Genomic DNA, 23,752 nt, shown 5'->3' with positions numbered 1-23,752 from the left:
AAGGGTCTGATTATAGAAGCCCCCTTCCCTCCCCATGATGGTCGGGGCTTGGATCCAGTTCATCATCATTAGCAGCAGCAAGGAAACTGAATGAGCACCTACTATATAGAGAGTACTGGGCTACGTGCTTGGAAGAGCACACTTGAAGTCAAAGATATTATTCTGCCCTCAAGGTGCTTACAGAGATAATTGTGGTATTTGGTGAACGCTTACTATGTGTCAAGAACTGTACTAAGAGCTGGGGAAGATATAATATAACAATAATAATAAAAATAATAATGATGGCATTTGTTAGCATTCAAAGCGCTGGGGGAGATACAAATTTATCAGGTTGTCCCAAGTGGGTCTCACAGTCTTAATCCCCAGTTTACAGATGAGGGAACTGAGGCACAGAGAAGTGAAGTGACTTGCCCAAAGTCACACAGTTGACAAGTGATGGGGCCGGGATTAGAATCCACGACCTCTGACTCCCAAGCCCGTGCTCTTTCCCCTAGGCCACGCTGCTTCTCATCGCTGCTTCTGATAATCTGATAATCAGATCAGACACAGTCCCCATCCCACAAGGGATTTACAGTTAAAGTAGGAGGTGGAACAGGTATTTAATCTCCATTTTTTAAAATGTGGTATTTGTTAAGCACTTATGTCAGGCACTGTATTAGGCGCTGGGGTGGACACAAGCTAATCAGGTTGGACGCAGTCCCTGCCCCACATGGGGCTCACAATCTTTATCCCCATTTTACAGATGAGGCAACTGAGGCCCAGAGAAGAGAATAATAATAAAAATAATTATTATTTTATTTAAGTGCTTACTATGTGCCAGGCACTGTGCTCAGCACTGGGGTAGATACAAGCTATAATAATGATTGTGGTATTTGTTAAGCGCTTACTATGTGGCAGGCACTGTTCTAAGCACTGGGGTAGATACAAGATAATCGGGTTGGACACAGTCCCTGTCTCACATAGGGCTCCCAATCTTAATCCCCATTTTTACAGACGAGGGAATCGAGACACAGAGAAGTTAAGTGACTTGCCCAAAGCCACACAGCAGACAAGGTGAAGTGAAGTGACTAGACCAAGGTCACACAACAGATGTGTGGTGGATCCGGGATTAGAACTCAGGTCCTGTGACTCCCAGGCCCGTGTGCTTCCCACTGGGCCGTGCTGCTTCCCATTTTATGGATGGGGAAAGTGAGGTCTGGGGAAGTTAGATGACGTGCAAGAGCTTACTAAGCAGTTTCAGAAGGGCCTAAGATGGGGTGAGCAAGCAGTGGTTTGTCAGCTTTGAAGGGGAAGGGACTTCCAGTTAGATGGGGGAGGGTGTGCAGGAGGTCGATGGCGAGCGAGACGAGAATGAGGCACATTGAGCAGATCAGTTGGAGAGGCTCAATGATACCACTTTTGCTTGTTTCTCTGTCTATTTTTCCAAACCGCTTTCACCTTAATTATCTCTTTTTCTCCTCACTTCATCTGTGTGACGTAGAAAGGGGCAGGCATTATTATCCCCTCTTTACAGATGAGGGAACCGAGGCCAGGAGAGGTTAAGTGACTTGTCCGAGGTCACTCGCCAGGCCAGTGGCAGAGCTGCGACTATAATAATAATTGTGGTATTTATTAAGCACTCGTTGTATGTCAGGTACTGTACTAAGTGCTGGAGTAGAGACAAGCAAATTGGGTTAGACACGGTCCCTGAATCAGGTGGGGTTCCCACTCTTAATCCCCATTTTACAGATGAGGTCACTGAGACCCAGAGAAATGAGGTGTCTTGACCAGGGTCACCCAGCAGCCAGGTGGCAGAGCCGGGATTAGAACCCAGGTCCTTCTGACTCCCGGGCCCGTGCTCTACCCACTAGGCCACGCTGCTTCTCGTCTTCCAGGTCTCCCCTGCTCTTTCCCACTAAGTCCCACTGTCTCCACATTATCCCCTCCCTCCCCTCCCAGTCCTCTCTCTGGCACTGGGCCGAAAGTTTCCTCAGTAACGGCAAGACGGTTGAGTCCCCTTCGGTCCGTATCTGTGGACGGCAGAAGGGAAGCGAGAGACCGCAATCGGCAGACAGCGTGGAGCTGAGCAGCCGGCTCCGTGTCTCCTCTTCTGTTCCCCCGGTGACATCTCCGACTCCGCCCCCTGTACCAGAGCCAGAAGGAGCTTTAACCTCCCCCCTGCCCTCTCCCCCTCCTCACCCCTTTCCATCCCCTTCCCACCACCCCTCATGGACGCCGACAGTTGTCCTGGACCCCGAGCGTTACGTCTGACCCTCAGCCGCTCCACCGACTCCTCTTCCTGCCACATTTAGAGGATACGGAGAGAAGCCGCTTGGCCTAATGGTTAGAGCCCGGGGCCGGGAGTCAGAGGACCGGGGTTCTAATCCTGGCTCTGCCATTTTTCTGCTGGGGGACCTTGAGTGAGTCGCTTCTCTTCTCGGGGCCTCAGTTACCTCACCTGGAAAATTCATTCATTCAATAGTATTTATTGAGCGCTTACTATAATAATAATGTTGGTATTTGTTAAGCGCTTACTATGTGCAGAGCACTGTACTAAGTGCTTGGAATGTACAAATCGGTAACAGTTAGAGACAGTCCCTGCCCTTTGACGGGCTTACGGTCTAATCGGGGGAGACGGACAGACAAGAACGATAGCAATAAATAGAATCGGGGGGAATAAATAGAATCAAGGGAGATTAAAAAAATTAAAAAATGGGGATTACGACTGCGAGCCCCATGTGGGACAGGGACTGTGTCTAACCTGATTTGCTTGTACCCACCCCGGCGCTTAATAAATACCGCAGTTATTATTATTATTGTTATTATTCAAACGGGGATTAAGATTGTGAGCCCCACGTAAAACGTGAAGGGTGACCAACCTGATAGGCTCGTATCTACCCCAGTGCTTACCCTCTCAGCGTGGCACCTGGAGAGTTTCCAGTCCTCTACCAGTCTCGGCTACGGGAGGGAGAGTCGAGCAAAGGCCTACCCGTTCCATCCCTAGCTTGGCCAGTGACTGGCGAGTGGCAGGCCGTCTGCTACAAGTCAAAAGTCACCCATGCCGGGCAGCAGCGACACGGGAGAGAGTCGAGGGCGGAGGCTCGAGTTGACTGCGCGGAAGGAGGCAGTGGTAAACCGCTTCCAGATTTTTACCAAGAAAACTCTACGGATCCACTACCGGAACAATTGCAGGTGGAATTGGGGCGTTCTGGGAGAGATGTGTCCAAGGAGTCGCTATGGGTCGGAAACGACTTCAGAGCAAAAGGCAAGACAAGACCGCGGTGCTTAGTACAGTGCCTGACACATTAAAAAAATGCTTAACGAATGGTTTTAAAAAAAAGAGGGGGAGGGCGGAGGGAAGGTCCAGGCCGGAGTCCTGTTGCCCTTTGGGAAACTTTCCTCAGTTTCCCAACCTTGACCCTTGACTCTGCGGGGCTCACCCCAATTTCCACTTAAAAGGCTCAGGGCTCAGACTCCCACACTCCCGTGGCTCTGAGATCTGAGCCCGGGGGGCCGCCGGAGAATGTGTTAGCCCCCACACACTCCTTTATGTTCGTGTTATTATGACCTGGACACTTGATCTCATAAAGAAAAGGTTGGAAAAACGCTTCAGAGAGACCAGTGTGACCTTCCAAGCTTGTGTTCCTGGATACTAGGTTAAGTTCCTTTTTGGTTGTTTTTCCTTTTCAGAACTTTAAATAGTGTCAAAAGAAAACATTTTGTTTCCTCATTTTGGAACCGGGCAGTATTCATTCCATCACATTTACTGAGCGCATACTGTGTGCAGAACACTGGATTGAGAATTTGGGAGCGGACAATACAACAATAAACAGACACCTTCCCTGCTCACGACGAATTTACAGTCTAGAGTGCGGGGAGGCAGACATTAATAGAAATAAATAAATTACAGATATGTACGTAAGCGCTGTGGCACTGAGAGTGGGGAAGAACCAAGGGAGCGGTGGGGTCGCTGCAAGATAATCAGGTTGGACCCAGTACCTGTGCCATGTAAGGGCTCACAGTCCTAATCCCCATTTTATGGATGAGGGAACAGAGGCCAGAGAAGTTAAGTGACTTGCCCTATCCACTGTGCCATGCTACTTCTCTGGGCCTCAGTTACCTCATCTGTAAAATGGGAATTAAGACTGTGAGCCCCATGTGGGACAGGAACCGTGTCCAACCTGATTAACTTGTATCTACCCCAGCGCTTAGTACGGTGCCTACACATAGTGAGTGCTTAACAAATGTTATTATTATTATTATAATTATTATTATTAATATACCGAACAGCCCCAGACACCGAGTTTACGCGGACCGGGGGGCGGGAGGGAAACGGATGGATGGACGGACGGATAGGCCCTGGAGCAAAGACGGTTTTGGGGAGCCCCCTTCCCAGGAAAAACGCTCCAGGGTCACCCCAAGTCCACGGCGCCTACACTAGGTGCCCAGTGTGATGCGTGCGACGTCAAGGGGGTCTCCCTGCTGGGACTTGGCAAAATGCTGTCACTGGATCCCCTCGCTGCCCACCCGGCCCATCCCATCCAGGTAGAGAAGAAGCTCGGCTTAGTGGACAGAGCCCGGGCCCGGGAGTCAAAAAGCCCTGGCTTCTAATCCCGGTTCCGCCGCTCGTCTGCTGCGTGACCTTGGGCAAGTCACTTCATGGAATAAGATCGTGAGCCCCACGTGGGACAGTCCCGATTATCTTGCATCTCTCCCAGAGCTTAATATAGTGCCTGGCATATAGTAAGCGCTTAACGAGAACCGCAATTATTATTATTATCCACTTCTCAGCGCCTCAGTGACCTCACCTGTACAGTGAGGACTCACTACCCACTTTCCCTCCTACTTGGACCGTGAGTTCCATGGGGGACCTGATGATCTGGTATCTACCCCAGCTCTCAGTACAGTGCCCGGCACCTAGTAAGCGCTTACCAAATCCCACCATTATCATTATTACTCTCCAGGCACCCGGCGGGCGCCCGCTACCCAGTGTTCCCCGACAACAATGGGCTACCGGGCACCGCCCGCTGCCAACTGTGCTGAGGCTCCTGCTTGTCTCACCCCGCCCCCATCCGGGACATCTCCTACCGACGACCTTCCCCGTGATGCCGGATCCTTGGATGTTTGTTCAAGAGTAAACACGGTGAGCTGCTGATCCAGCTCTCCTCTCCCGAGGCGGCCCCCTCTCCGACCCCCCAACCCCGGTCCTCCCTCCCGTTGTTTTGGCTCTAAGGGTTAGATGGTATCGTCGCAGGCAGACGTTCTATTCCAAGAGGAAGATAGAAACTGCAACTTGGAGTCCACGTGAGGATGTGTTCTCCCCCAAGATACCACCCATCATAAACATGCAGGATTTTGTCCTCTTTATCAGCATTTACTCAGCGGCCTGTGGAGACAGTCTGCCGGTCCTGGACTCTCTTAGAAGCAGATAACGCCGATTCCAACTCTCCGCTGCCCCGGTTTTTGGCTCGCCTCGCGGACTGCGTTTTGACATCGCGGCTGCTCCCTGTTCCCTAGGCGGCCCGTTGCCCCCGAGGCCTGGAGCCTGGTTCTTTCATTCATTCGTTCGCTCATCCGTTCTGGCGTTTCTTAAGTGCTTACTACATGCCGAGCGCTGTACGAAGGGGTGGGGTAGAGTCGAGATCGACCCCAAGAAGCATGGCTTAGCGGAGAGAGCACCGGCCCCGGGAGTCAGAAGGACCTGGGTTCTAATCGCGGGTCCTCCACTTGTCTGCTGTGTGACCTTGGGTGACTCGCTTCGCTTCTCTGGGCCTCAGTGACCTCATCTGGAAAATGGGGATGAAGACAGGGAGTCCCAGGGGGGACGTGGACTGTCCCCCACCTGATTAGCTTGTAACTACCCCAGGGCTTAGGACAGTGCTCGGCACCTAGTAAGCGCTTAACAGATACCATAAAAAAAATCATCGGGTTGGATACGGTCCCTGTCCGATTCCCGTTTTATAGATGAGGAAGCTGAGGCACAGAAACGTTGAGTGACTTGCCCACGGTCACACAGTAGGCAAACGGAAGAGTTGGGATTAGAAACCAGGTTCTCTGACTCCCAGGCCACATTGCTCTATCCACTACGCCATGCTGTTTTCAAGGCCACATTGCTTCACACCCGCTCTGTTCCCCGGCTCCATCCAAGGAGGCCCTCGAAGGCCTAATTCATTCATTCAGTGGTATTTACTGAGCCCTTTTTGTGTGCAGAGGACTGTACTAAGAGCTTGGGACAGTACAATATAAGAAGAGACAGACACATTCCCTGCCCACAGTGAGTTTACAGTCTAGAGGGACTAGAAACTCTAACTGCCCAGGTCTTCTCTCCCGCCGGGCACTCTCTTTACAACGCCACGGAGCTTTGAGCCTTAGGGGAGAGGCGAAAGACCCTAGGCCAAGTGGAAAAGGGCCAATTTTCAACTACCCCGGGCCAGGGAGGGTGCGGTGGAACGAAACCCACGGATAATCCAAAGCCCCACTGGAGTCAATAGTTTCCTCTCTTGCTCCTTCCCACGGTAACCCACCCCAAACTTGTAATCGCTCAGTGGGGCTGGTTTGACTTAGCTCTCTTCTCTCCTGAAGGTCCGGGAGAGGAGGAAAGGGAAAAAGCAGCCTGCGTAATTCACAAAAAGGGAAGTTGGGGTTGGCAGGAAATAAGAGTTGGGATGGAGAATGCGAACCTACCTTGGTTTATAGCTTTAAGAATGCTCCACGAGGATGAATGTCCCCGGGAAGGATGGTGGGAGAGAGGTGGAGGCAGAAAGGGGCCACTTGTCTGCTGTGTGACTAGACAAGTCACTTCACTTCTCTGAGCCTCAGTTACCTCATCTGGAAAAAGGGGATTAAGATTGTGAGCTCTATGTGGGACAGGGACCGTGTTCAACCCAATTACCTTGTATCTACCCCAATGCTTAATACAGTGCCTAGCACTTAATGAATATCGCAATTATTCTTATTATTGTTGTTGTTATTATTATTAAACACGCGCACTGTCTTTTTCATCCTCCAAACTTGAACCAGCGAAGAGAGCTGCAGTCGGAGGGATTTGGGTTAGACATCGTAAAGCCTGTCAGAAATTAGGACAGGTAGCTGGGGGAATGTTAGATAGGAATGGTATTTACTGGGTTATCCACTGGTTACAATGCCTGCCACAGTGTTCAGAGTATATGAAACAGGGAAACACAATGGGGGCAGACCAACTTTTGGGGTTCTGTCCTCCCTGGAACGGTGCCCTCCACGCCACGCCCACGGGGACGGGACCTCTGAAGCCTCAAGGACTCGCTGAATTGCCCTGCCCTGTCCTAGAGAAGCAGTGTGGCTCAGTGGAAAGAGCCCGGGCTTGGAAGTCAGAGGCCATGGGTTCATATCCCTGCTCTGCCACTTGTCAGCTGTGTGACTGTGGGCAAGTCACTTCACTTTTCTGTGCCTCAGTTACCTCATCTGTAAAATGAGGATTAACTGTGAGCCTCACGTGGGACAACCTGATGACCCTGAATCTACCCCAGCGCTTAGAACAGGCACTTAACAAATACCAACATTATTATTATTACTCTGCCCTGCCCTGCCTTCCTCTACCCTGGGCTTCACCTACCCATGTGACTTCCTGGAGAAGATGCAGCTCATCTGAGGGAGGTCCAGGCCCGAAGGTTGGGGGAGGGTTAGGGTTAGGCTGGATGGGAGGTGGACTCCCAGCCAATATTCATTCATTCCATAGTATTTATTGAGTGCTTACTATGTGCAGAGTACTGGCCTAAGCTCTTGGAATGTACAATTCGGCAACAGATAGAGACAGTCCCTGCCCAATGACGGGCTCACAGTCTAATCGGGGGAGACAGACGGACAAAAACAGGACAACGTAATCACGATAGAAATAGGGAGAAAGGGAGGGGAGACAAAGTTCTGCTGGAACTCCCCCCCCGGCTCTGATACACCCAGAGACTCACTGGGAGTCCCGTGTTCAGGAGGCTCTGGCCTTGCAGTTTATAATCAAGATCAAAGTGGGGTAGCCCCTCCCCACCGCCCCTAGGCACCCCGGCCAGGGTAGACCTGGGACTGCCAACCTCTTGGCCCTCAAAAAGTGCCTGAGCTGATGATGGTGTCTTCCAGCAAGCAAGACAGTGAGCCCCATGTGGGGCAGGAACTGTGTCCCACCCGATTATCTTCCATCTACCCCAGTGCTCAGGACGGTACCTGACACACGGTAAGGTTTCAACGAATGCCACAGTCATCGTCGTCATCATCCCGAGCCGTGACGCGCCCCTCTCCTTCCTCCCCTCCGCCCCCCCCAGATCCTGCTAACATTGGCGCCACTTCCAACTGGTCCCTTTCAAATGTCCAGCCGTTGCCTCCCGTTCTGCTGGCAGAACCAGAGATAGCCGCTTCACTCGCTTAGCAGCTGCAACGGGCCCGGCCTAGGTCCCCGTGGCTTAGCGGCTACAGCCTGGGCCCGGGAATCAGAAGGAACGGAGTTCTAATACCGGCTCGGCCACATTTCTGCCGTGTGAGCTTAGGCAGGTCTCTTCACTTCTGTGGGCTTCAGTTCCCTCATCTGGAAAAAGGGATTAACACTGGGAGCCCCATGTGGGACGGGGACCGTTTCTACCCCAGCTCTTAGTACAGTGCATGGCACCTAGTAACCACTTAACACATACCATAATTATTATTATTTTCATATCCCTGCCTCCTGGCACTGCTCTGAGCACACCCAGAAGAAAAGGCAAGGAACGAGGAGAGGGTAGAAAGGTGATAAGGATTTTTTTTACGCAACACGGCAATGACGGTCAGTGTTCCCCAGTTGTCCGGAGAGTGAGGCTCCCTGATGCCCTGAAATGGCTCCCCAGGAACCAGAGCCGGAGACCACTGAGTCTTTCACCTATCAATCAATTTATGTGCAGAGCACTGTACTAAGCACTGGGAAAAAAGACAATACAACAGAATTAGTATGCGCTTGCCCCACCTTCCCAGCCCCACAGCATTTATGTACCTGAGAAGCCACATAGCCTAGTTGATAGAGCAAAGATCTGGGAGCCTGAAGGACTAACCCCGGCTCTGCCACTTGCCTGCTGTGTGACCCTATGCAAGTCACTTCACTTCTCTGGGCCTCAGTTCCCTCATCTGTAAAATGGGGATGAAGACTGTGAGCCCTCTGTGGCCGATTGTGAGCCCGATTATTTTTTATCTACCCCAGCACTTAGAACAGTGCCTGGCACATAGGAAGAGCTTAAGAAATACCTTATTATTAATACCTATCTGTAATTTATTTATATCAATGTCTGCCTCCCCCTCTAGGCTATAAACTCATTGTGGGCAGGGAATATGTCTGTTATATTGTTCTACTGTACTCTCCCAAACACTTAGTACAGCACTCTGCACATAGTAAGTGCTCAATAAATACGACCGACTGATTGATTGCCCAGGATGGACTTACGGTCTAGAGGGAGAGAGAGACATTAATAGGAATGAATAAGTGATTTTATAATATATAATTTAAAGATATATTCATAAGTGCTGTGGGGTTGGGGGTGGGGCGAATATCAAATGTCAAATGTCCAAAGATCACGGAGCAGCATGGTCTAGTGGCAAGAGCACAGGCTTGGGAGTCATAGGATTTGGGGTTCTAATCCCGCCTCCGCTACTTGTCTGCTGTGTCACCTTGGGCAAGCCGCTTAACTTCTCTGTGTCTCATAATAATAATGATGATATTTGTTAAGCGCTTACTATGTGTCAAGCATTGTTTATTTATCTCATCTGTAAAATGGGGATGAAGACTGTGAGCCCCACATGGGACAATCCGATTATCTTATATCTACCCCAGTGCTTAGAACGGTGCTTAGCACATAGTAAGCGCTTAACAGATACCATCATTATCTTCCAACTAGACTGTAAGCTCCCTGAGGGCAAGGGCTGGGGCAACTTACTCTATTGTACTCTCCCAAGTGCTTAGCACAGTGCTCTGCACAGGGTAAGCACTCTAGTTGATTGAAAACATGATAACAATAATAATAATAATAATTGTGATATTTGTTAAGCGCTTACTATGTCCCAAGCGGTGTTCTAAGCACCGGGGTAGATATAAGGCAGTCCCTCTACCATGTGGGGCTCACAGTCTTAATCCCCATTTTACAGATGAGGTAATTGAGGTTCAGAGAAGTGAAGCGTCTAGCCCAAGGTCACACAGCAGACATTTTTGAGCACAACGGAGAGTACCTTATGCACTGCAGGCAGCGGGGGTCCCACCCCAGCCACAGCCACGTGATGGGAGAGAAGGATTTGAAAACATTATCGGGGCCAGAAAGCCGAAGTGACGGAGCGGGTTACGAATCACCGCTCTGAGGAACAGCTTGGCGAGCTTCACTGCCTGTTGGCTTCCACGGCCCTCCAGGAAATGATCGAGGCTTTGTTACCTCAGCTGCTCTGAGGGGATGGGTCCCCCCTCAACACTTCCCTCCTTCCCCATCCTTCCCTTTTCCAACTTTCCCCCACCTCCCCCATGCTGTCTTGTTGTTCCTTTTCCCTCAGGTAACACCCACTCAGAAATCTGAAAAGGTGCTCCAGGTTCCTCATTGTCCTGGAGCCCTAGAGGTCAGTCCGTCAGTCAGCCGTATTTATTGAGCGCATACCGTGTGCAGAGCATTGCACTAAGCACTCGGGAGAGTACGGGATAACAATATAACAGACACATTCCCTGCCCACAGCGAGCTTAAAGCCTAGAGGGGGAGACAGACATTAATATAATGTCTGCGGCGCGGCGGGCAGGCGGGAGGGCCCAGCGGGTTCAAGGTCCCGCCGGGCAGCCGGGCCCTCAGCCAGGGGCTCCTCCTTCACTCCATCCTCCCATTCTCCCCTCTCCTCCCCGGGACCCTTCCGACCAAGTCCTTTGGGAAGCAGCTCCTGGAATTCGGACGCCCGGGCCAGTGATTCACTCTGCCTCTCATCCCCGGGCTGGGGAAACCACGGAGGTCCAGGTCGGGGGTGTGGGCCGAGGGTGCGAGGGGGGTTGGAGAGAATGCTCTCCCCGGACCCCCGTCCTCCTCCTCTCTTGCCTCTCCATGGAGAGAGGAAGCAGCCTACTATTTTCATAAAGCATGGGGCTTTGGAGAGTTTCTGGGGTTTTTTGCTTTGTGGTGCTTTTCCAGTTACTGCCTAGATCACTGCTCACTGTCTAAGTAGAGAGGGTATAGAGTCGCCTTGCAAGTAGGCATTCATTCAGTAGTATTTATTGAGAGCTTACTATGTGCAGAGCACTGTACTAAGCCCTCTCCCGTGGGGAGGAATGGTGTGTCCTGGGTAAAAAATTCTGGCTTGGCCTTTTTTCTTGTAAGAAGGTTGGTGGCCAGATTTCAAAATGGGCCTTCTCGAAGTCCCCATTTTAATGTCTGTTCTTACTGTCCTCACCCCCACCCTCACTATGCAACCCTTCCCCCAGGTAGGACCATCCCAAATAGCATAAAGCAGAGACTAAAGCAGAGACTGGAGCAGATCCTGGAGTCATCTCATTTTACACCAGATAGTCCAGTTATCTGCTGGTCAATCCCTTGTCCAGTAGGATTTTGCCTCTAGAATGTAAGGTCACTGTGGGCAGGAAATGTATCTGTTTATTGTTATATTGTCCTCTCCCGAGCCCTTAGTACAGTGCTCAAGAAATACAACTGAATGACTGAATGAATTAATTCCACAAAATGGAACATGTGACATCATGATGTACCATTGTGTGCCCAGAGTAATGAGTAACACCACCTATGATTCAGTGCTCCTGCACCTTTCCTCCACTACATGTGTGACACCTGGCAGGGAATGTGTCTATCGCTGTCTTGTATGCTCTCAAGTGCTTAATACAGTGCTCCGCACACAGTAAGTGCTCAATAGATATGATTGAATGAATGAATGGTCTCCCGCTTGTTCCCGGGTGAAATTGTGTCATGATGAATGGCTCCTGGAACGAGTGCACCAATTGAATTTGGTATTTTGCTGTCGGTAGCTGTGTATTGGAGCTGAGTGATTCTTTGATTGGGGAGGGGGGCGGATTTTCAATCATATTTATTGAATGCTTACTGTGTGCAAAGTGCTGTACTAAACACTTGGGAGAGGACAGTATAACAAAAAAGAAACACAATCCCCGCCCACAGTGAGCTTACTGTCTAGAGGGGGAGTCAGACATTAATATAAATAATTTGATGTGGTGGTTTTGATTCAGTGACTTTGATTCAACTGAGAATTCTTCTGTCTTGCCAATTGTGTGTGTGTGTGTGTGTGTGTGTGTATGGGGCAGGGTGGGGGGAGGTCAATGTGATATCCACAATGAGTTCGAAAGATCTTCATTTAGACAGTGAGCCCCACGTGGAACAGGGACTATGTCCAACCTGATTTGACTGTATTCACCCCTGGCGCGTAGTAAGCACATAACAAATACCATCATTATTATATCCACATCTATCCCTCTAGACTGTAAGCTTCTTGCCAACTCGGTTGTATCGTACTCTCCCCAGCACTTAATCCAGTGCTCTACATGCAGTGAGCGCTTAATAAATACCACTGATGATGATGATGATGCTATTCTTGAGGGCCATTCGTGGCCACCTTATCCTACCACTGGACGGGCAACACGTTGTGGGCAGGGAATGTGTCTGTTTATTGTTGTAGTGTACTCTCCCAAGATCCCTCTCAGGGTCACACCTGAAGAATTTCCAGGCCTCTACCAGTCTCGGCTACGGGAGGGAGAGTCAAGCAGAGGCCTACCCATTCCATCCCTAGCTTGGGCAGTGGCTAGCGAGTGGAAGGCAATCTGCTACAAATCCAAATTCACCCATGTTGGGCAGGAGCAGCACGGGAGAGATTCGAGGGTGGAGACTCAAGTTTACTGCATGGAAGGCGGCAACTATAAACCACTTCCGGATTTTTACCAAGAAAACTCTATGGACACACTACCAGAACGCTTGCAGATGGAGAGCGAGGCGTTCTGGGAGAGACGTGTCCATGGTGTCGCTACGGGTTGGAAACGACTCGACAGCATAAGAGAAGACTCTCCCAAGAGCTCAGTACAATGCTTTGCACACAGTAAGCACTCAATAAACATGATTAAATGGACCAATGAAGGGTGTAGAGCCAGTTCCATATCCTGTTTACTTGTTTGGATGCCTGTGTCCCCCCCCTTCTAGACCGTGAGCCCACTGTGGGCAGGGATTGTCTCTTTTTACTGCTGAATTTTACTTTCCAAGCACTTAGTACAGTGCTCTGCACACAGTAAGTGCTCAATAAATACAATTGAATGAATGAATATCCACTGCTTCGACTCTGCTCCTCTTTCCAAAGTGCATCTAATTAATCAATCGGTCATATTCACTGAGCACCTACTCTGAGCAGAATGCCCTCTGCTACACGTTTGGGTGAGTACAGCCTAGTAGACAAGATACCTGCCTTCGAGGAGGTGGTGACCTATTGAGGGAGACAGGCACTACAATAAATTATTCATTCATTCAATTGTATTTATTGGGAGTTTACTGTGTGCAGAACACTGTACTAAGTGCTTGGGAGAGTACAATACAACAATAAACAGACACATTCCCCGCCTACAATGAGCTTACTGTCTAGAGGCTGGGAGATAGACATCAATGCAAATAAATAAATGACGGATATGAACCTAAGTGCCGTGGGGCCGGGAGGGGGGAGAAACAGCTAGGAGGAAGAAATAGGGTACAAGGGTTTGTATAGAAGTGCTATGGGGGATGTGAGAAGCAGCTTAGCCTAGTAGATAGTGCACGGACCTGGAAGTCAGAAGGACCTGAGTTCACACGCGGGCTCCATCACTTGTCTGCTGTGCAACCTTGAGCCAAGTCACTTCACTTCTCTAGACCTCAGTTACCTCATCTGGAAAATGGGGGATGACACTGTGAGCCTCATGTGGGACAGGGACTGTGTACAACCCCATTTGCTTGAATCCATCCCAGCGTTCAGTACAGTGCCTGGCACAGAGTAAATACATATTCGACAATTATCATTATTATTCTCAGCACCTCAGTCACGCCATCTGTAAAATGGGGATTCAATCCTCCTCGTTCCTACTTAGACTGTGAGCCCCGTGTGGGACAGGAACTGGGTCCAGCCTGACTCATATCTACCTCGTCACTTAAAATACCACTTGACACCTAGTAAGCCCTTAACAAGGACCACGGTTATTATTACTTATTAAATGCCCTGATGGGGTAGAAGTGGTGAAGTGGAAGTTGGGGGCACATGAGGTGAGGAGATTAGAAATTAATGGGGGAAGGTCTCCTGGGAGAGATGAGGTTTCAGGAAAGCTTTGAAGATGGGGAGAGCGGTAGCTGTAGGATACGCAGGGGGAGGAAGTGCCAGGGAAGGGAGAAGATAGTCATTCAGTTGTATTTATTGAGCGCTTACTATGTGCAGAACAATGTACTAATTGCTTGGGGGAGGACAATACAGCAATACCCTAATAAGTTCCTTGCCTATAAACAAGAGGGAGGGTGTGCGGAGGGGAGGGAATGGATGAGGAGGAGACCCACTGAGGAGACCCCCTCCCCAAACCCAACATTCCACCGACCCCCCAGACCTAAAGCACCGTCCAGCCCACCGGTCTGGCTCCGGCCAGCTGGGAACTCCCCCGCCCCCGCCCGCTGGCTGTGAAGAGTTAAATCATTTCACTTGTCCGCCTGTTTTTATTTCCATTCCCATGTCAGGGCCTGCCATTTATTTAGTCAATACGCATATCCCAGGGATGGAGACAGGCTGGGTTAGTCATTGACCATCGGGTCTCCAGTCACTGAGAACGTACTGAGGTCACTTCCAAAGGCACCAGGAACAATGAGAGGCTACCGGGCCCAGGAGCCCGGCAGGAAACAGAGCCGAGATTAAAGACGGAGATAGTCCCCCACAAAAGTACATTTGAAGAATGTGCTCTACGTTCTGTCAACACAGTTTCTTCCTTGCTCGAGATTGTCCTTCTATTTTAAGCCTGTTTTCCAACCAAAAATGGTCATCCAACTACTTGGGATGACTTTATCTTCCCAGCTTCTCCGAGAGGCCCTCCGTGGACGCGGGCTCCGGAGTTCAAGGAAATGAACTTTTCTAAGGCTGGATTCTGTTGCTTTTGTTACTATAGAAAATCCTGCTGGAGGCACATTAAACGGCTTCCTCTGGGGTGGGGGCAGGCTGGGAGGGAGGCGGGTTGGTGGGGGCGCTGAGGGGGCCGGGAGGCAAAGCTGAAGATACGTTCGTTTCTTCGACGGCGATTGGTGGGTTTGTACGCTGATTCCAGCCAACAGCGCTAACCCCACCTCGGTCTCGAGTTCCCGGGGCTCGGGCCTTTGACCTTCAAGGCTTTCATGGGAGTCAGTGTGGTCCGGTGGGTAGAGCCCGAGCCTGAGGTCAGAAGGACCTGGGTTCTCATCCCGGCTTCACCACTCGTCTCCTGTGTGACTTTGGGCAAGTCACTTTACTTCACTGGGCCTCAGTGACCTCCTCCGTAAAATGGGGATGAAGACTTTGAGCCCCATGTGGAACAGGGACTGTGTCCAACCTGATTAACCTGTGCTTAGTTGAACGTGTGGCCCATAGCGAGCATTTAACGAATACCATTTTTTTAAAAAGCAGCAAAAAACCCCTCTTGTATTGTTAACAAATACCATAAAAAAAGGCTTGAAGATTAGTCATAAACATTGGCTCCAGCCTACGGAAGGCCCATAATCCTCTCCTCGGCCTCCGACGGACTTTCGCCCAGTATGAATTTTGCAGATCGGCCTGAAGAAACTGGGTGGGCAATCACAGCTCTGGGTGGTCCCAGGGTCACTCCAGCCCCCAGCCTCCTCACCTCCAACTACAAACCCCCATTCTCCTCTGGCAGAAGCCCTCAGTTTGGTCCGTCCCTCTAGAGTGTAAACTCACTGTGGGCAGGGAATGGGTCTACCAACTCATTTATACAGTACTCTCCCAGGTGCTTAGTACACCGCTCTCCGCACGTAGTAAGTGCTCAATAAACACCTCTGATTCACTGATTAATTGGGATGATTTGGAAAAACAGTGGCCATGTCCAGAAATAGGCTATTTCTGTCGTGGTTGAGGGAGGGTGGGCCTGATTCCTTTATCACTGTGGCATCCGGTACCTCAAACAAGGGACTGATAAGTAGGTACCAGGGCCCAGTGGAAAGAGCCAGGAACTGGGAGTCAGGAGACCTGGGTTCTAGCCCCAGCTCTGGCCTGGGCCCGCTGGGTGACCTTGGGCTCGTCACTGAACCTCTTTGGGTCTCAGTTTCTTCATCCATAAAATGGGGGTAGGATAACTGTTTTCCCTCCCTTGGAAACTGTGAGCCACACAAGGGCCAGGGACTGAGTCCAATCTGATTATCTTGAATCCACGCCTGAGGTTGGCAAAGAGTGAATGCGTGAAAAATGCCACGGTGAGTTGGAGTCGGGGGACAGTTAGATGGTACGGGGGGCAGGGGCTAGTAATAATTGATAATTATGGTAATTGTTAAGTGCTTACTATGTGCCATACTTTACCAAGCACTGCATCCGGGCTCACCAAGCCAGGCTCTTGGAGTGCCCAGTTCAGCGGGCCAAACCAAATTGGAATCTGCCCAGGCCCGAATACCACCTTGAGATGCAACAATCTGGTGGGAACCGATGACCCTTGAGTGACTGTGGGCTGATAACTCACTTTCAAAACAAGCGGACAGCTACCGGAGTCAACGGAGGCGGGGTTGGGGAGAGACGGGACAGGACAGAAAGTCGACACTTTTGTCATGAGACAGAGACATGGCAGGAGGTATATTTATGGAGGCATTTCAGATCCCCAAGAAAGGGAAACGCTCCTTGATTTCCTTCCCTTTCTTTGGACAATTGTAAATCCGTGGACCGGGTTGGCACGACCAAAACAGAGTAGAAAAAAATGACTTAAATGATTCAGCTTGGCCGAAAACTCGGCCTGCAGTCAGCCTGCCATTGGTGTTTACTTGGTAGGCTCAAGAGAACCAGCCTGGTTTTGTAGTTTAATGGACAGAGCCCAGGCCTGGGAGTCATAAAGACCTGGGTTCTAATCCTGTCTCCGGCACCTATGTGCTGTTTGACCTTGGGCAAGCCATTTTACTTCTCTGGGCCTCAGTTACCTCATCTGTAAAATGGGGATAAAGACTGTGAGCCCCCTGTGGGACAGGGACTGTGCCCAACCTGATTAACTTGTATCTACCCCAGCACTTAGAACAGTGCTTGGCACATAATAAGCACTTAGCAAATACCATTATCATTATTATTAATTATTATTATTGCCCATTGATTCACCCCCCTGCCTCTAGGCATAAAGGGTAACCCATCCGAGACAGAAAGTAGTTTCTATTTTTAAAATCCTCCAGGGAAATATTCCTCTCGCATCCATTCCGTAGTCTCCCAAGCCTGAAAACTAGGAATTTTTTTTTCTGCTCACTTTCATCCCTCTTGCTGTGTTCTAAGCTAATTTCTTCCCATTTGGTATCCTGCAGAAGTGGAGAATAACGGGTCACTGGCCTCTAGCCGTCTTCTCGTGCTTAAAGAATGGCACTCGGTCCCTTTTCTTTTCTAGGTGAAACAATCCCAGTTTGATTTGTATTTATTCAGCGCTTACTGGGTGACAAATCACCGTGCTAAGTGCCAGGGTATTCATTCATTCATTCATTCATTCAATAGTATTTATTGAGCGCTTACTATGTGCAGAGCACTCTACTAAGCGCTTGGAATGAACAAGTCGGCAACAGATAGAGATAGTCCCTGCCGTTTGACGGGCTCAAGAGAACTAGATCAGACCCCATTCATTAATTCCTAATTATTGAGCACTTACTGTGTGCAAAGCACTGTACTAAGCTCTTGGAAGAGTACAATAAAACCAATAGACACCTTCCCTGTCCACAATAAGCTTACAGTCTAGAAGGGGAGATGGACTATTAACACGAATAAATCTCACGCCTGCCCCACAAGGAGCCCGCAATCTAAGAGGAGGGGAGAGAAGGCATCTTCTCCCCATTTTGCAGATGGGAAAACTGAGGCCCAGAGAGGTTAAGTGGCTTTCCAAGGTCCCATGGTCACACAAGGGCCAGGGACAGAATTGGGATTAGAACCTAGGTCTCTTCATTCCCAGAACCAGAGGTCTTTCTCCTCAGGCTATATTGTCTCCTTTCCCAGCGGGGCCTAGTTTTCCACCTTTTCATCAGTCTCACTGCTCTCGTCTGGATAATTCTATTTCTGAAGGGGGGTCAGATGCCCACGGGTCCCCTTGGGAGCACCGCTGTGTAGTTTCTAGCCCATACAAAGTGGCAGTGTAGGGTGACGGAACAATAAACTATTCTATTAATAAGTAATTGTATTCATTATTAATACTAAATAATAATTAATGTTAATAATGGTATTTGTTAAGCACTTACTATGTGCAAGGCACTTTTTTAAGATCCAGGGTGGATACAACAAAATCGGGTCGGACACAGTCCCTGCCTCATGTGGGGCTCCCCGTCTCAGTCCCCGTTTTACAGATGAAGTAACTGAGGCACAGAGAAGTGAAGTGACTTGCCCGAGGTCACGCAGCAGACAAGAGGCGGAACCGGGATTAGAACCCACGACCTTCCGATTCCGAGACCCGGGCTCTCTCCACTCTGCCGTGCTGCTCTTCTCCCGTTCCTGTTTTCCGTTCCCGGCTCCATCAAAGACTTGCCGTATGACCTTGAGGGAAATTGATGACTCTCTCTGAGAAGCGCAAAGCAACTCTTTCCCTTTACAATATCTGTACATACTTTTTCATTAGCGTGTATTCAATAGCATTTTTGAGTGCTTACTATGTGCAGAGCACTGCACTAAGCACTTGGGCAAATACCATATGACAATAAACAGATACATTCCCTTCCCACAACGAGTTTACAGTCAAAAGTGTAAACTCAACAAGGGCAGGGAACACTTGTCGGGGTTCTGTTCTGCTTTTCCCAAGTGCTTAGTGTGGTGTGTTGCGCCCAGTGGGTGGGTGCTCACTAAGTACCCTTACGACTAAAGCGAAGGGGGAAATCTTTGGGTTCTAGAGAAATCCAGAATCTGTCAGGATTTCTGTCTCCTCCTAATGCTCTGGGGAAAGGAAGGGGAGCATTGAAAGCCTAAGTGCTTCCTGCTGGGTGTGGAGGTCAAGACTGCAACCCCCTGGGGAGGCGACCCCCAAAATTCACCTGTGAGGGGTACGAACTGAGCAACAGGAACAAGCCTGCTTAGCTAGAGCAGCGAGAAGCAGCACAACCTAGCAGAAAAAGCACGGCCCCGGGAGCTGGGAGACCTGGGTTCTAATCCCGGCTCCACCACTTGCCTGCTGCGTGACCTTGGGTAGGTCCATTCATTCATGCAATCATATTTATTGAGTGGTTACTGGGTGCAGAGCACTGTACTAAGCACTCGGGAGAGGACCCTAGAACAGTGAAGCGACACAGGTCACTTCACTTCGCTGGGTCTCAGTTTCCTCATCGGTAAAATGGGGATTCCATACCTGACTTCAATCCCATGTGGGACATGGACTTTGTCCGAACGGACTGCACTGGACCTCCCAGTGCTTAGCGCAGTCCTTGACACATAACAAGAGTTGAATAAATCCCAGAGTAATTATCATTATGATTATCAGCTCTAGTATGGCTCTGGCTCTCAGCCCCCCTTGTGGTTTGGGAACCAGGGGATTTGAGAAACCAACAGGAAAAGTTGGCAGGCAAGAAAGGAAATGATCGAACCGTCTCTATTCATGAAAATGGCGCTTTTTTTTTTTTAGTAGTATTTAAGTACTTGCTACGTGCCAGGCACTGTCCTAAGCGCTGGGGTAGATACGAGGTCATCATGTTGGACACAGTCCCTGTCCCACATGGGGCTCACAGTCTTAATTCTCGTTTTACAGATGAGATAACTGGGCCATAGAGAAGTGAAGTGACTTGCCTAAGGACACACAGTGGACAAGTGGGATTAGAACTCAGGTCACTCTGACTTCCAGGTCCGTGCTCTATCCACTAGGCCATGCTACTTCTCTGGGACCCCCCTTCTACCGCAACTCGGGATCCAGGCGGGATGGAGGGGATGAGGAGCCTGGGGGGCTGGGGAGAAGCCCGACTCCCGTTCCCCGTTCCATCTCGGCGGGCCAATGTGACTTCACGGTTCTAAGAAGAGTGGAGGATTACGAGCGTGGTTCGTGATGCTTCTGGGAGAGCGCACGGCTCTGACCAAACAACATTTAGATGAGTTAAGCGTAAATGAATCAGAAACATATGGATTACATTTCCTTTGAAATACACACGGGTTTTAAAATTCAGGGGAAGAAGCGTCTGGCAAACCAACACGTTTTGGGGTTGTTTTTTTTCCAAACCCCAAATATTTGAGAAATAGCTTGGCCAACACTGAGTACCGTTAGATTTACCCGTCCTGAGCAGAAGTTCCCCGGGGCTTGGCTTCATCAGTGTCTCTGATGCTTTTACACAGATTGACTGAACATTCAAGGAATCTGTGCAAGCGAAGCTGGGGTTAATGGGAAGAAGGCATTGCGGTGGGGGAAGGGGGTGGGGGGCTAGGGGAAGGGGGAGATGTTGGGGGGCATCTAGGTAGGAATCTGAGCAAAGAAGCCACACTAAACCCAGTCACCAAATCTGTCCCGTCACCCGTTAAGCTGTAAACCCCTTGAGATCAGGGTTCGTGTCTTCTGCCTCTATTGTTTCATCTGACCACAGTGGTCAGCTTAATCAAATAGCTTCTCTGTACCTCAGTTACCACAACTGTAAAATGGGGATTCAATGCCCCTCCCTCCAATTTAGACTGCAAGGCCGATGTGGGACAGGGACTATGTCTCATCTGATTATCTTGTATCTACCCCAGCGCTTAGAACGGTGCTTAGACACATAGAAAGTGCTTAACAAATACCATTAAAAAAATCCCAAAACAACACAGAGAAGTGAAATGATTTGCCCAAGGTCACAAAGCAGACCTGCGGCAGAGCTGGGATTAGAAACCAGGTTCTTCTGGCTCCTAGGCCCACGTTCTACCCACCGGGACACACTGCTTCTGGAAGCGAATGTGTTTCCAAAATCTTGAGAAAGGATGTCACTCCCACCCTCATGGTCCTACCCACCCACTACGCAAATGGTCACATGGTCATTGGACCCCTGATGGCTATTACTATGTGCAGAACACTGTTCTAAGCGCTGCGGTAGATACAGGGTAATCAGGTTGACCGTGTGAGGCTCACAGTTGATCCCCATTTTACAGATGAGATGACTGAGGCACCGAGAAGTTAAGTGACTTGCCCACAGTCACGAGCTGACAAGTGGCAGAGCCGGGATTTATTGAGTGCTTACTATGTGCAAAGCACTGTATTAAGAGCTCGGGAGAGTACAACACAAACACAGTCCCTGCCCATAATGAGCTCACAGTCTAGAGGGGGAGACAGACATTAATACACATAAATAAATATACACATAAATTTAAGATATTTACATATGTGCTGTGGGTCGGGAGGGAGGATGAATGAAGGGAGCAAGTCAGGGAGACGCAGAAAGGAGTGGGAAAAGAGGAGGGCTTAGTCAGAGAAGGCTTCTTGGAGGAGATGGGACTTCGGTAAGGCTTTGAAATGGGGGAGAGCAGTTATCTATCAGATAATGTGGAGGGAGGGTGTTCCAGGCCACAGGCAGGATGTGGTCGAGAGGTCAAAGTACAGTGAGAAGGTCAGTATTAGAATTAGCTAGAGTTAGAATTAGCATTACCATTAGCACTGTACTAAAGCAGCGTGGCTCAGTGGAAAGAACATGGGCTTTGGAGTCAGAGGTCATGGGTTCGAATCCCGGCTCGGCCACTTGTCAGCTGTGTGACTGTGGGCAAGTCACTTAACTTCTCGGTGCCTCAGTTACCTCATCTGTAAAATGGGGATTACGACTGTGAGCCCCACGTGGGACAACCTGATTCCCCTGTGTCTACCCCAGCGCTTAGAACAGTGCTCAGCACATAGTAAGCGCTTAATAAATACCAACATTATTATTATTATTAAAGCACTTGAGAGGGGACAATACAACAGAATTGCAAGACATGTTCCCTGCCCACAAGGAGCTTAAAGTCTAAAGAGGGAGATGGACACTAGTGTCGATAAATAAATCACAGATAGGCACATAAGTGCTGTGGATCTGAGGTTGGGGTGAATCCTCTAGCCTGTACGCTCGCTGTGGGCAGGGAATATGTCTGTTTATTACTATATTGTACTATCTCAAGAGCTTAGTACCATGCTTTGCACACAGTAAGAGCTCAGTGAATATGATCGCATGAATTAATGAATAAAGGGTGCCAATCCAAGTGCCAGGGCAGTGACCTACTCCAAGTTACTACGAGGCTGACAACCTGTGCGGAAGAATTGATTTCAGCATTAATAGGTGCGGTACAGAAGTGGCTTGGCCTAGTGGAAAGACCAAGGGCCCGGGAGTCAAAGGAGCTTGGTTCCATTCCGGCTCTGCCACTTGTCTGCTGTGTGACCTTGGGCAAGTCACAGTTTCTCTGCGCCTGGGTTTTCTCACCTGTAAAATGGGAATTTAATACTTGCTCTCCCTCCCCCTTAGACTGTAAGTCCTTTGAAGGGAGTCACAAGTGTGTCCTGATTGTACTGTACTTATCTCAATTGATTATGGTACTTGGTAAACGCTTACTCTGTGCCAGACACTGTATTAAGCACTGGGGTGGTTACACTCAAACTGGAATCAGAAAAGCGCTTAACAGCTGAGGTCAAACGGAGGGGGTTCAACTGGCCACAGGGTCCGGACAAGCGAGGGTTACAGCAAAATCCCACTTCAGCCCCGGTGATCAATCAATCAATTGTATTTAATGAATCCTTACTGCATACAGAGGACTGTCCTGGTTATATTGTATCTACCCCAGTGCTTGGCATAAGGAAAGTGCTTAACAAATAGGAGGAGGAGGGAGAAGGGAAAAGGGGGACGGTGGGCGACCGCTTGCCTCTACTGCCCTGGACTGGACAGAAGGGGAAGGGGAACGGAAGAGACTCGACTGACCCGGAATTTGCTCGGAATTTGGCTGAGAGAGGGGTGACCGGCCCTCAGCCTTCCAGACAAAGTCACTGCTGCTACTTCTCCCCCGGGCTGCCTCCACCCCGTACCCGCCACGGATCAGAGAACGCGTGGCCTGACGAACTGCGCAATCCATCCTTTCCAGCTTGGCAGAAGGCTCTGAGGTGGGCGGGGCACAGGCCCAGGGCCCCAGTTTGGGCCAGGCCGCAGGCCTTACCGGGGTGACCACGGCAGATTTCATCTCTTGCTAACCAGCTCCCGGCACCAGCCGGGGGGCTTCAGAGACGGAGCCCCATTCGTTCATTCGGTGCTTACTTTATGCAGAGCACTGTACTAAGCGCTTGGGAGAGTCCAACATAATAATAGTGCAGACACAGTCCCTGCCCAAAACAAACTTACAGTCTAGAAGGGGAGACAGACATTAATAGAAATAAATGAAAGACAGCTATTTGCATGCCAAAACATTTCCAGTTAGGAGCCACATGAGAAGCAGCATGGCATAGAGCACGGGTCTGGGAGTCAGAAGGTCATGGTTTCCAATTCCAGCTCCGCCGCTTCTCTGCTGTGTGATCTCGGGGAAATCGTTTCACTTCTCCGTGCCTCGGTTCCCTCGTCTACAAAATGGGGATTAAGACTGTGAGCCCCAAGGGGGACATGGACTATGTCATCTGTAAACTGGGGATTAAATCTTACTCCTTCTTACTTAGACTGTGAGCTCACGGGGAGTA

At 49.8% G+C, this 23,752-nt stretch overlaps 1 non-coding gene across 1 annotated transcript; it reads left to right on the top strand.

Annotated features, from left to right (window-relative positions):
• Window positions 1-12,633: 12,633 nt before the first annotated feature.
• Window positions 12,634-12,771, top strand: LOC114812543. Its single transcript, XR_003760194.1, has one exon. It is a non-coding gene; the product is annotated as a small nucleolar RNA SNORA7 (small nucleolar RNA).
• Window positions 12,772-23,752: the final 10,981 nt, after the last annotated feature.

The sequence above is a fragment of the Ornithorhynchus anatinus genome, chromosome 5, assembly GCF_004115215.2.
Source record: "Ornithorhynchus anatinus isolate Pmale09 chromosome 5, mOrnAna1.pri.v4, whole genome shotgun sequence".
NCBI classification, from domain to species: domain Eukaryota; kingdom Metazoa; phylum Chordata; class Mammalia; order Monotremata; family Ornithorhynchidae; genus Ornithorhynchus; species Ornithorhynchus anatinus.
Note: the sequence above shows the minus strand (reverse complement) of the source record. Positions and strands in the feature narration are given on the sequence as shown.